The following is a 13809-nucleotide window of genomic DNA, read 5'->3' as shown; positions in this document are numbered from 1 at the left end:
CAACTGGCATTTAATTTCCGTTTTGCCTTCCAAGACAAACTTATTTCACTTGTGGCATCCAGAAATTCTGAGCTGCTTCCTCTGGGAATTCTGCAAAGATGGAGAAGTCCCTTTTCTCTGCCCTGAAGCCACCGGCCATGCAGCACGGCCACTAAACTTTATAACCTGTCAGACAATGGAAAGCTTATGGTTATGCTGCAAGACCTAGTAGTTCCAAAATCTGCATAGTCTGAAAATCCAGAGTTAGAGATCTCCACGCAGCTGCCCGTCAAGCATCCCGTGCCTTGGACACAGTCCAGACACAGGTGAGCAGGAGAGAGCAAAGTGAGATTTGGCCATGAGATGCCCCCTCCCGCTCTCCTCCCACCCCCGTTCAGAAGCAGCAGCTGCATCCCGCGTCAGCGCGTTTTGCATCATCAAAACTGGAGTCAGGCTCCATAACCACAGCTCGAAGGGTATATTTAACTCAACTAGAAGACAAAGGAGATCGGGTCCACCACAGATTAAATTAGCTGAGCCTGCTTATGCCAGGAGCTCCCGTCTGCCATGGACCACGCCTCACATGGATTTATTTCTCCTAGCTCCACAGTCTGACTCAACTGCAGCAACTATGGCCTTGCACAAGCGCAACACCGTGATCCCACCACCAGCACCCCATAACCCACCACCAGCAGAGATTGCATTCCCAGCTTGGAGCTGGGGCAGCTGGGATGGGGAAAAGGGATCCTTTCCAACACAGAGAACAGAGTTTGCTCAGTGTTTTCTTTCCCTCCTTCCCTTGAGACCTCTCTTCCCACTGTTTGGACACGACAGAGAAGCCAGGCATCCAGGCAAGAAGATATTAGGCTGTGCACTCCTTGCCTGTAGTTATTTTACAAATAGAGGTGATTGTAATGAATGATTACATCCTAAAAGAAATCCCAGTGCCCTTCCCCCACCTACACCTCCCAAAGCAGAGCACAAATCCAGCTGCTCTGCAATCTTATCTTGACGCAGGAACAGTCTGGGAGAGAGATACAAGGGTTCCCCGAAGGCACGGTTTATTAAAGGCATCTTTATTTAGTTGGTTCTCTTCAAAAACACCGCACTGAAGTGCTGTTCCCGGACTGGTTTTCATCGCAGTGGCAGCAAACACCACCCAGGCAGGGTCCCCCAGCCTGGCCATGCAATATGCCCCTTGGAAAGCCGCTGGGATTTCCCCAGCTACAAAGCAACCCAGATCCAGGGTATAAGCCCAGACCAAAGCGCTTTGGGGGACCCACAGCTGCGAGTCACCAGGAGCTGCCAAACTCATCCTGGTCTTACCCCAGGGATGGGGATCGGGACATTAATGCAGTCCATGGGATGTTCCTTATTTATCCAGCAGCTCTGCCTCCAAGCCTGCACCAGGCACGCTACCGCGGAGGTTTGCACATTGTCAGCCAAATATACCTAATCCCAGATTTCAAGAAGCGGAGCCACAAAACCAACGCACAAAGAGGCAGTGGTTCGCACGCAACCTGGGGAACCTCCTCGCCACCAACGCCTCTCTATTTATCCAACATGCAATCTTTACACATTCAGCTATTTTCATCCCACCCCGCTATTAATGGATGCAAAAAGGCAGTTGGGTAAGGCGTTGGATGAAAATCTCATTTAGAGATCAAGACAAGCTTAATTGGTTTCTAGCCAGACCTGCACAAAGATGGGTTACTCCACAAATACAGTTGCTAATCTGCCCATTATACTGCCTAAGCTCCCACCGCCAAACAAAAAGAAAATAAAGATGCACAAAGGAATGCAGTATTTTGAGCATGTTACTTCCAGCCAGTAACACATCAGACGTGATGAATGCTGGAAGAACAAGGGCTTTGCTTTTCTTTGAAGGAAAAGGATAACCAAGTGGTAAACAAAACACCAACAAAAGGGCCTAACGTAGATCAAATCTGCATTTTCCACAGGCAATCTCCATCCATTTTGGGTTCTTGAAGAGCATTTCCAGCGGCTATTGTTTCTGCAGGCAGGCAGTAGCAGGAGAAAGGCTTATACGGCTGAGGAGATGTTGTGTCACAAGTGACGGAGTAGAAAGGATGGAGAACCTCGTGATTAAAAAGCACAGGACTGAAACCCTTGAGAGCTGAATTCACTTCCTAAGGGGCTGTGAAAAACTAAAAAGCAAGTCTCCTGTGTGATCACATCCTAGATGATTCATTCAAAAACCTGGTGCTGAAAAGCAAGTGACGGGGAGGAAGCAGGAGGAGGAAGGGGAAGACTCAGTCCTATGGGCTCTTAATAGGCTTGGGGTTAGACCAGCACTGGCAAGCTGGTCATATCCATCTGCATCAGGTGCTGTATGAGCTGGAGCTGGTGCTGGGAAAGCACCGAGCATCCCAGGAGCTCAGGGGAGAGCCCACCCTGCTCCTCTGCCCAGGTGTGCGGCACAGGTTCACCAACCTGGCAGCAGCACCCCGCGAGCTTCCACAACGCGGAACTCCGAACAGAAACAAAACCACGCGCAGAACCGAAAGGTTAGTGATAATTTCCCCTCCTGGAGCTATGCAAGAATTCAGAAACAAGAATATAAAGCTGTCCTCCAAATGCATCATATTATAAATTAGACAGCAACACATTTGCAGCGCTGCGAAGCCAGTGGCACCACAGGTAGAGAGGTGATGAAAGGGTGTTTTGGTTACAACCTTCTCCCCTTCTGCAACAGCCCGGGACTCCCAGCTCTGTTAATTTTCCCAAGTTAGAGCCAATTCTGCTCAGCAGGAAGTGTTGCACCCGAGGGAGAGCAGAACTGCGGATCTCTGGCATGACAGAGCCAAAAGCAAGGCCAGCGCCAGAAAGGACAGTGGTTGTGTGTTTTGGAACTTCACAGCAACATCCCTCAGGCTCCAGAGCATCTTTGCAAGGGTCTTTTGCAGCAGGTGGGTTCATCATAGGGCTGGAGAGGTGTTTTTCCAAGACCTTCTTCAACAATGACGGGTACTTGCAAACCCAAGGCTTGGTGCAAGGAAAGGGCAGCCCAGTCCTGGCCTTGGACAAGGGTCGCCAGGCATGGAGATATGGGGCTGGTGCCATCCCAAAAAGCTGCTGTGGGAACCCCAGAGTGAACAGATTCTAACTGTTAGTTTCAGCAGCGAGACAAGCTGTAATTAGCTGCACAGAACATAGCCCTGAGGCTGGGTACGGACATCCTTGTGGTGTTATCTGACAAGGATGTGTTCTGCTGGGCTTTTTTTTATCCTCCTGGAAAAATGAGCACCCATTTCTCAAGGGTCTTTCTCCTCCCTTTCCATGTTGCCCAAAGAGTCGATTTCCCAGGGCAAGAAGATGCATCTCAAGACACATTCTAAGAGCCCATTGCCATAGCTGGAACTCAGCTCTTGGCATCGCCAAGGATGGGTTTCTCCTTAGTTGCTCCAGCAGCCCATGGCATACAGGGGACACCAGACCCCAAAGATACAGTCTCACCCCAACTCCCACCAAAATGAAAGATGTAGTTCAAAACATGAGGCAAAGGGTAGAAAATGTGGACACAAGGCAACCGAGCTACAGCTGTGAGACACATCATCTCCACGCTCCCACGTCTCTCACCTAGTTCAGGCTCGTCCCTTGTGCAAAGCCAACAGAGCTTCCTCTGATGCAACTACAAGTGATCCTTCGGAAATCCATCCGCTGAGTACTTTGAGGTTAAAATCCCCCTTCACTCTCTTTTTCTCATGCTGAAAGCTGTCACACTATAGAAGGCTTGAAAAGCCAGGGAGATACTGCGTTTTACGGATGTCAGGAGAGTCCTGGCATGCCAACTAAGGGAATGGCACAATTTCATGACTATGTAACCCAAATCACAGCCCATCACACACCACCGCGGTTCAAACACAATTATGACCACTGCTACATCACTTCAGAAACGTCAAATGCTGTTGAACTCTGTGAGTGGAGGAGCAGCATTTAATACAAAAGTAAACGTGAGAAAACGATGAGGAGAAAGACTCATTTCCAGTTCCATACCCAAAAGCAAACTGACTGTAGGGATTAGAATATTTAGCACGCTCCAAAAATTTTCCTCAACATCTTTTTGCTCTGTGTGACAGGTAGAGATTTCTCATGGCTCCAGAGCCACCAGCTATTTCCCACGCGATTTGCCAGGCAGCACTCTCCACAGAAGATGAAAAGAGCTAGAGTTTATAAATGGATCTGAGTTGTCCCCTTTGCAGGATGCCTCAGGAACACCGAGGCAAGGAAGCAGCACATGGGCTGATATCTCGAAACCAACCTCTCGTATCCAGAGAGCTTTGGTAAGCAAATCGCTTACGCAGAATATCTGTCAGGATCCCTATTTGAAGTGCAGGCTCTTGTAAACAAGGTTGCTCTGGAGGCAGCGGGGATTAGCACAGTTCAAACAGTCCTTGGCGTGACTTACCGGAGCGCCCAGGAACAGATTTGCAAGTTCAGCTTTTCTCCTGCCTGACGCTCACCTGGCACCACAGAGCAACACCCAGACTGCCGACAGCCTTAACCCTGTCGACTCCTGCACAGGGAGGCTGAGAAACAGGGATGGGAGAAGTCCTGTGCATGACCACAGGACTTGACAGCAGAAGAAAACCCAAGGTGGCATCACCGTGGGGCTGCTCTTCTCCCTTGCAGCTGGAAAAGGTCCAATACCAGGCTGGGCGAGTGTCCCTTGGCAGAGCCCTGGCAGCCCAAAGTCATGCATGAGATACCAACACAAACTACTCTGTGATTCTGTTCTATGATTCTATATACAAGGAGAACGGTGCCAAGCAAAACAGGGCAGCTGAAAACCACCCTGCATCCAAAAGGCTTAACCTGATATTAAGGCAGAGAGCAGCCTCTCTTCCCTGTCCTGGGCACACAGCCACAGCCATGACACTCCTAGTGCTTTGGGGACAGGGGGATAGAAATCTTGGAAAATGAAGCATCCTTCACATACAATTTCTGTGAAAGCTGGGCACGGTGACAGTATCCACCTTCCCAGCCACATCTCCTCCGTCCTCAGCTCTGGCTTGGCCAAGAAGGTGTTGCTGTTTCCAGAAGCATGAAGGAACAGGAGCGCGAAGGGTGTCTGGCAGCCACACGAGAGAAAGCTTTACACAAACAGATTTACAGTCGCTTACATCCACACAAGCATCCTTGAAGGAAACAGCTGCACCGGACCTCAGCTGCTGCAGACTCTCCGGGATGGCACGCAACAGTTCACAGCTCCTTTAAGCATCATTTGTTTAGAAGATGCTGAGGCCAAGCAAGGAACAGGCACCCAGAAATAAAAAAAAAATAAAGATCTCACGACAAGGTGAAAGTCAGATGGACGTGCGGCTCCAGAGAGCCGCCTCGGAAAGGTCTGCACAAAAGAAACACTCAGGAGCAGCAGCAGGGCAGACCTACCACAGCCTGAGCTAAATGTCATGCAACACATTCAAGCCTGAAAACATCCCAGCTGCGCTGCCTCCACGGCTGTGCCATAGCGAGCAATTCCTCTTGCTTGTGTGGGCTGGGGGAAACAGTCTCTGGACTGTTCCTCCATCCTCCTCCTCCCTGCTGGAGCTCGGAGCAAGATCTCCTACTAACAGAGGTTGCCTATAACAGGCACCAAGCTGCCAGGACCCACAAAACACCGTGGGTCTTTCCACCACCCTGACCCACTGCACTCTCCTTTTTACACCCCAGACCTGAGCAACTGCAGGTCCCACCCCAGAACCCCTCTCCATCCCCCATACTCACACCCCAGTTTTCTTTGATTTTTAGGACAATTATCACCCTTTTCTCCTAGCCCAGCTGGTGCAAAAGTGGCTGCGGGGTGCACAGCACAGCACCTGCTCCCCTGTCCTTCAGCCTTGCAGTACAGGCAGTTTTGTTTCTGTCCAAAGCCAGTGTGTGCAGTGTGTCCTGCTTGTTGATAGTCTACCCTTAAATGCTCAACCCTAAAAATCTCTGAGGATGTCCTGCTTGCTAGACTGACCTCCAATGGGAAGGCAAGCTGATCTTGCAAAGCTGATCTCCTGCAAAGCATCAAAGATACCAACGCCCCGCAGAGCCTTTCCCAAAAGCTGTCAAGCTCCGTAGCTCAGTTTTGCATATTGGTACAGAGCCCAGCTGCTGGTGTTTCATGCAAAACCTCCCCAAGTCAGCCTCTGAATGGCACAATTTTGAATTGCCTTCCTCCTGCCATGGTGCCCCAGGGCAGGAGCTGCCAGCAGCCCAGCCCATCCACATGGAGAGACAAGAAAGCCCCACGTGAAAGATGAGCAGCAGGGAGCAACAAACACCTGGGGAATCCCACTTCGTTTTCCTCTGCTCTCCTGAGGATGTGCACAGGTCAGATGAATTAATTGGGTGCTTCCCCTCTCTTTATCTGGCTGCTGCCAGGTTGCTTTGAGCTTTGGTGCAGCTGCTTTTCACCCAGGGCCCGTGCAAGAGGAGATCATAGAATCATAGAATGGTTTGGGTTGGAAGGGACCTTCAAAGGTCTATGATTCAAAGGAGCCTCCATGCAAAACTCCTGGCAACAGCCCAAATCCAGACATTGGGAATTGGGTCACTGGGTCCAGCTTCTAAAAACTGCCCCTTAAGGATGGGTGGTAAAAGCAGCAACAGTCGCCTTTGACGCTAAAGCCAGAGCCGGACACTTCTGCTGCTCCTCCACCACACCCTCCACACATTATTTCATTTACCCTCTTGTAAAAACTCACAGGTTGACGGAGCAGCCTGGAGAGGGACAGCCCTGACTTCCAGGCGGTGAAGCTGCGTGCAGAGGGAAGACACGATTCAGGTCAGCAGCACGTAGCTGAAAGCACTGCGCTATGTAATGTTCACCCAGAGGAATGCAGAAGGCGAAACATGAAGCCACTTGTCTGGCAAAGCGAATAAACCTTCAATCATCTGCCAGGCCCTGCAAGCACCCGGGAGCTCGGCGCTCTGGGTTGAGAAACACGAGGATGCCTCAACCAGCAACATACCTCCTCTTACTAACCGCACTGCGGACGTGCGGTGCTGAGTCCAGAAGAGTTCAGCGCGAGAGGTCCAAAACGATGTAAAAGGAAAATCCAAACAGTGGCCAAGCAACGGGCATGTCCTCCAGGAAGAGACAAGGTGTGAAGAGCAACCCTGCTCTGGTGGTTTGACACGTTGGCACCAGTCAGCCCTGCCACGATGACCGGCCAGTACATGCTGTGGTGGGTGAGAACATGTCTGTCCACCAACACTGCCCCTCCACTGGGTCAAGGCAATGTTTTGGACACAAAGACTCTCAAGGCAATTCAGTTCATGAGGAGTAATATATTGAGTAATTTATTGAGTCATGATAGTACTGACTCATCAATGACTGTCACTAGGTTGGGTCACACCATCCATTTGGCTGATGTAGGAAGAGTGACCTCCTCACCCAGGTGTTCCAAGTATCATAAACATCTTCCATATAGCAAATTCACAACAAACTCACCCGAAGGGCCAGGGGTGAATGCGGGAGGGAGCACAAACAGGGTGGGGTGATCGAAGGTTCAGGTTGAACGCACAAGAGGTTGCTCCAGAAGACCTGGGCACAGCATGGGACAAGACACCCTTGGGAGGGACCCCACCCAACCTCACTACGAGGAAAACACGGGCCAACTTCACATGTTAATTTGGTTAATTTGCTATAATTCAGGTGGCTGGTGCTGAGGCCACACCACTCATAAAACAAAGTACTGCCAGCTCAGATCATGAAACTCTCCAGGCAACTAACCGCATCTTCATGGTGCGCCGTGCCGCTTCTCTCGTCTCCATCTCCTTTGGTTTTCTTCTCAGCGGCCACAAAGCTTTATGACTCACCAAGCTGAGATTTTTTTACACCACCCCAGAACTCCTGGTTCTTCAATGTATTCCACAACGTTATAACACACCATGAGGACATGAGATACCAAGTGCCCTGAGAGGGCAGGAGAGTAAGAAGGCACTAGCACAGCTTTCCTCCCAACCCAGCTCATGTTGAAGAAGTATAGGAGGAAAGAAGAATCAAAGGCAAACAGCAAATCACACCCAGCACCTCGCAAGGGGCTGGGGACCCTCTATTTTTTGCATGACATAGAAAGTTGGAAATATGTCATTAAGGGTGAGGGAGCTACTGCAATATGCAGAAAAGTTGCTGCCATATTTAACTTCTTTCTAACCCTTTACTAGTTGTTTCTCTCCTCCTCTCGTATGGTAAGCACATAGAGTAAGTAAATTCATATGGCTTAGCCTCTAGATCAATGAACACAGAGGTCAGGATCAGACATTCAGTACTTCTTCCCCAATTTACAGCCCTTTGTTCAGATCACCTCTTTTTTCAGCACAGTGATGATGTCTGCTGTGGTGCAGGAGTGAAAAGTACACATATGATTATCTTAAAAGGAGGGAAAAAACAAAATCAATATGGACATGATTTGAATTTTACAGAATTCGGCTGCCACGACTTGCAAATTAACAGCTGTCCCAGCAGGTCCATGCAAGCTTAATAGCACAGCAGTATAACACAAGATTTTTCTTCCCCACTTAAAAGACTTTTATTTATATAAAAAAGTGTATTAAAAAAAAATAATTGCAGGCTGAAGAACCATAGTTAAGTCACACTCAATTCCAGCAAAACTAGCGCATCCTACTTTACATGGCCTCACCAGTCACTCCATGGCAGTGGCAGCTTTCCGAAGCCAAGTTAAGATATTTAATTACCAGCATCAAGTCAGAAACCAAAGCGTCCAACAAAATCCTCGTTTGTGAGCGAAGCCTGCAGAAATCTCGTTGAGCAGGCTTTGGCAATCTCCAAAGCTGACAGCTGGATGCCCTGGCTTATCGACTGCGAGAGCACGCACAGAAAAAAAAGCTCTGAATACTTGCAGTGCCGAGCAAGCCTTCAAGGCAGCCCTGCCGGCCTCTTAAAAAGGCTCATATAAATAGGCAAGCTTCATTTATTAATACTTCTGAGATAAAAGTGTCTGTGTAGGAGCGGCTCAGCGCATATCTGCGCAGCAGGAGGATGGGCAGAAGACCACCCAGCTCTGGATGGTGCGTCTATCGGCATCCCCAGCCAGTTTTTAACAAGCTCAGGTTATAAATGCAGCAAATATAATTTTTTTGCAAATATAAATTTGCTACCTGCACATGTAGTGGGCTGCCATGAATACATCAGCCAAAGACCTTCGGGCATCAAGCCAGTGTCGATGGTCGACGCATGCAAACTGCAAAACAGGAGTATGGAGCAGGAGAAGACGTGCTCCTGGCCAGCTGATAAACGGTATTTGCAAATGCACAACAGCTCTGTGCCCCCCCTGTGCCTGGGTTCCTCAGCCGTGGCAATGACAGCGTGGGAGAAGAGGGGGAAGAAACCAAAACAAAGCACAGAAGCAAAGGGAGATAAACATGACCCAGTTAGACTGGCTGCCCCCAGCTCCTGCCCGTCCTCGGCAGGAGGGCTCCACTGGTACCATCCGACACGGTCTTTCCTGCTCCCTGCTGCTAACAAAGGGTCAGACAAGGAGCGGGCTCAGGTCAAGACCGGTTTAACTCCGTTTCGAGTCCAGATGAGTGGATTCAGCGCTGATTTTACACCTCACCCATCCTGTTTGCCTCCCGGGGGCAGAGGCTGGGACAGAGTGGCATGTACGCCTGGCTGGTTGGACCCAAAAACCCCGGGGCCACGGCAGGGGCACCACGGGCAGAGCCACACGTTTGCCCAGAGCTGGCCGGAGCCAGGAAGCGTCAGTGCTTCCTGCTGTCCCGGTGTCACACGTTGGGGCGGTCAGGGATCATGGACTTTGGCTTTTGCTTCCTGCTCCCGACATACGGCCACGGGGAGAGCAAGGCAAGTCACTCATTAATCAAGCAACAGCAAGGTGGATGCCCAATCCGCCTGGCTCAGGGTGCAATGGACTCTGAAACGAATCCCAACGCCCACAGAAAGAGGTCTGGACGCTGCAGGACCCATTTACTCCCGGTGGGACTGAAAGTGGGGCAGGCAGGACACATGAATGGCTTTGGCATATATTGTTTTTAGTGAGAGAAGATAATGAGATTGCATCGCAGTTTGCCACAGCAGCCTTAATACACATCACCACCCGATTCTGTATGCAGTATCAGAAGCAACCTCTAGAGAGGGGAAAAAATAAAATGAAAAAGCCTTGTTCTGCCATCCTCCTCAGTGCAGCCCGGAGAAGCCGGCTGGTTGCACAATGCTGAGCGTCTGCAGTGCTCTGGCCTGGCTGAAACCACCGGGACATCCAGTGTCCACAGGCTCCCCTCGTCCCAGCACCAGGCAAATGGGGCTCGGCCACACCTCATGATCTCCCACCCACCTCCAGTTTCCGCGGGGAGCTCCTCGCCCCCCGTCTGGCAGCACGCAGCCCTGTCAGTTCAAGTGGTTTTCGTCAGGAGAATTATCATATGTTTTTGCCTTAAATTAACCTTGATCATTTAAAGATGCAGAAAGCCTGTTTCACACAGACACCGACACATGTGTCAGCACAGCTGTCTGCAAGCGGCTGCGGACCCCAAGGATGAAACCCCACCGTTAATACTGATGACTTTGTGCCAAATGAGTCAAGATCAGGCAGGATCTGACTGCAACCATCGCATGCCAATGGCAGTGAGTGCCAGCCCCCAAGGCTCTCATGCAGCAAGAGCATTGTCCTTCATCGATGCAGGCCCCCTGATCTGAATCTCCCCAAATTTCCAGCCTGGTGTAGCCAGTGACACAGACTGACCACCCCATCTGGCAGCGATCTGGCCGATGCCTGAGCCACAAACCCACTCATTCTCCGTCACTGATGCACCCGTAGCCCAACACCAAGACATGCCGAAATCCTACTCCCATCCCTGCTCCCATAGCAGTGCATCAGGATGCACCAGAATGCACCAGAGCAAGGTGTTTTACGCCAGCGCTGGTGGCTCAGCACACACAGATGATCAGGCAGCCCCAAACTGCTGTGCCTGCCGGTGAGGCATGGCAGGGAGAGAACCCCAAAACACGCGTTGATCAGTGGAACCCCATCCTGGGGGCTCTGAGGGTTAGCAGGGGGTCACATCCCGCCCTCATGGGGCCCAAGCTCGGTTTGGGAGCTGCCGCAGGGGTGGGAGCCGCCGTGCCAGCAGGAGTCGGGGCCGAAGCAGCCCTCGGAGGCGTTGCCATGGAGAAGGTAGCGCGGCAGCATCCCGCATCCCACACTCGCGGGTGGGCGCCCCCTGCCCGGCGTCCACAGGGGCGGGCACCGCCCGGGCACGGCGGCGGGGCCCCACGGCCCCCCCACACCTCGCCAAAGCCACCCCAGGCCCGCGGGACCGCAGACCCGGGATGGCGGGGGGGCGGAACAGGGCGCCGCGGGGCCCCCCACGGGGGGGAGACAACCCCACGCAGCGCCCCAGGGTGGCGTGGGGCGTGGGCTCGGCTCCCCCTCTCTCCACCCACCCTACGGCGGGAGAAAAGCAGCCCCCGAGCGTAGAGAAGCCGCAGCCCCCCGCCCCACTGCCAGCGCATCCGACCCCCCCCCCAGCCACGGCCAGCGCCCCCGGGGCACGGGAGAAAGACAACCTACCCCCCGCACCTCCCCGCCGAACAACATCCAGCCGAACGGAGAGGAGAGGAGACGCGAGCGGCGCGGAGCCGCTGCCCGGGGCGCTGCACTCACCCGCGGCGCGGACCCGCCGTACCTGCCGGCGCGGCGCTGAGCGGCGCGGAGCCCGCCCGGCCCCTGCCCACAATGGGCCGCGGCCGTCCCGCCCCGCCCGCGCCGCCGGCCCCGCCCCGCGCGCTGACGTCACCCTCGCCACGCCCCCTCCCGCCGCCGCCGGAGCCGCAGGGACGCGCCGGGCAGCGCCAGCGGGTCCGGGGCCGGTCCTGGAGCGGGGCGGCGGCTCCGGCGGCGGGTTTCGAGTGTGATGAAACACCGGGACGGGCTGACCAGAGAGGTGGTGGATGCCCCATCCCTGGAGACATCCCAGACCAGGCTGGACGGGGCTCTGAGCAACCTGAGCTGGTGAAGATGTCCCTGCTCATGACAGGGGTGGCACTGGATGAGCCTGGAAGGTCCCTTCCACCCCAAACTGTTGTGTGATTGCATGAGCTGGAGGCGGGATGGGAACAGGGAGGGTCCTGCCGCCACCCAGATGAGCGATGAAGATAAAGTTTCATCCGGCTGGCGACACGGGTGATCACAGACACGCATCGGAGCTGCCTGACCGCGTTCTGCCAAGCTACAACATTCCCTGCTTGTCACCTCGGATTTAATAAACCAATTTTCCGGGGGTTCCAATTTCGTGTGAACCAGAGCAGCAATCTGATATGCCCATAAGAAAGATGGGGACAGACTTTTTAACAGAGCCTGTTACAACTGGACAAGGGGTGATGGTTTTAAACTAAAAGAGGGGAGATTCAGGCTAGACACAAGAAATTTTTCACACTGAAGGTGGTGAAACACTGGCCCAGGTTGCCCAGAAAGGTGGTGGATGCCCCATCACTGGACACATGCCAGGCCAGGCTGGATGGGGCTCTGAGCAACCCGGTCTGGGTGAAGATGTCCCTGCTCATGGCAGGGGTTGGACGAGATTTGAAGGTTCTTTCCAACCCAAACCGTTCTATGATTCTATAATATATAGCTGGATATCCACCTGCACTGTAATAACTTCATTGTATGAGCTAAGGCTGTGGGGTTAATGGAGAAGCAGTTATTGCTTTTGGTGCAAATGAAAACTCCGGATCAAATTAATAGTGTGTAACATTTTAGCTTATGTAAACATTTTTTTTTTTCTGGATAAGAGGTCAAGCTATTTATATCTTCTGTTAACTTTTTTCTCAGCAACAATCACATGGGAAGGTCCAAAATACTGGAAGGGATTTTCAGGGATTGTTTTTCATATGGAGCCCGCACTAATTGATATGGAGACAAAGGAAAGACCGATGATGGGAAAGTAACAAAAGAGCTTCCTTAGGGGAGCTGATACCAAAGCATGGAACAAAATGTAACTTGAGAACTGGGATAGGTTATACACAGCCATCCAGACTCCTAAGTGGCCTTCTGTATGAAGGAGAGAGACAGAAATGTATGTATGCATAGAGCCCATGCTAGTGCTGACAGGTTAAGTGTCTACAGACCTCACAGTGGCTTCCTCTGCCTGTCTAAGCTCCGTCACAGAACTTAATCTGCACAATAAAACCAGGGTTGGGCACATAGAGTTTCAACCCATCCTATATGGTTTCATACCAAAGTCCCTGTTCCAGACAAGTTGTCTGTACCACTTCTCAAGGAAAATGCAATAGAGTCTCAGGAATGGTTACGCCTATTAGAAAAATTTGTTAAGATGTCAACTGGACTTTTTTGTTTTTAAAGCAAGAAGATATATTTCAACAAAGCCACACTTTTCATAAAAGAGATTTTCTCCTTCTTCTCACCTGCCCAGTCCTTTTCCTAACTTCTTCTGGTCTCCTGCAATGAGCTCCACAGGATAAGTGAGACTTGCAAAGGAAAAAACTATTTCACTTTATTGATTGTGAATTTTAAAGTCACCCCAATCCCTTGTTACTGGGCTCACTTCACCTCTAAGCTTTTTTTAAATCGCTCTTCACAGCGTAGCCTTTGGCAAACAAGCACCAGCCCTTGAGCTGCCATCCTGAGAATGAATCTTTCAGCCCGGAATCCCTCTTGGACCTCCCTGGAAACTACTCAATACTCGGGAAGCTGAAATGACCACTTCTGAAATCATCAACATCTTTCTATAGACATACTTGTCTTGCCAAGGACTTACCGTTCCCCAGAAGTGTGAGAAGATGCGAACTGCCAGAGGTACCCCAGAACCTGTCCG

The 13809-nt window shown here is 51.6% G+C and overlaps 1 protein-coding gene across 5 annotated transcripts in view; it reads right to left on the bottom strand.

The window, feature by feature from the left end:
• The window catches only part of DAAM1 (dishevelled associated activator of morphogenesis 1), a 96257-nt gene extending 84517 nt beyond the window's left edge, over positions 1-11740 (bottom strand). For 2 of the 5 annotated variants that reach the window (XM_065838458.2, XM_065838460.2), the window contains exon 1: positions 11640-11740. The gene's annotated coding sequence lies outside the window, so the exon portion shown is untranslated. The other 3 variants (XM_071809764.1, XM_071809762.1, XM_071809761.1) reach the window with 3 other exon arrangements.
• Positions 11741-13809: the final 2069 nt, after the last annotated feature.

The sequence above is a fragment of the Patagioenas fasciata genome, chromosome 5, assembly GCF_037038585.1.
Source record: "Patagioenas fasciata isolate bPatFas1 chromosome 5, bPatFas1.hap1, whole genome shotgun sequence".
In the NCBI taxonomy this organism is placed as follows: domain Eukaryota; kingdom Metazoa; phylum Chordata; class Aves; order Columbiformes; family Columbidae; genus Patagioenas; species Patagioenas fasciata.
The sequence above is the reverse complement of the archived record's forward strand: the minus strand, read 5'-3'. Positions and strand labels throughout refer to the sequence as shown.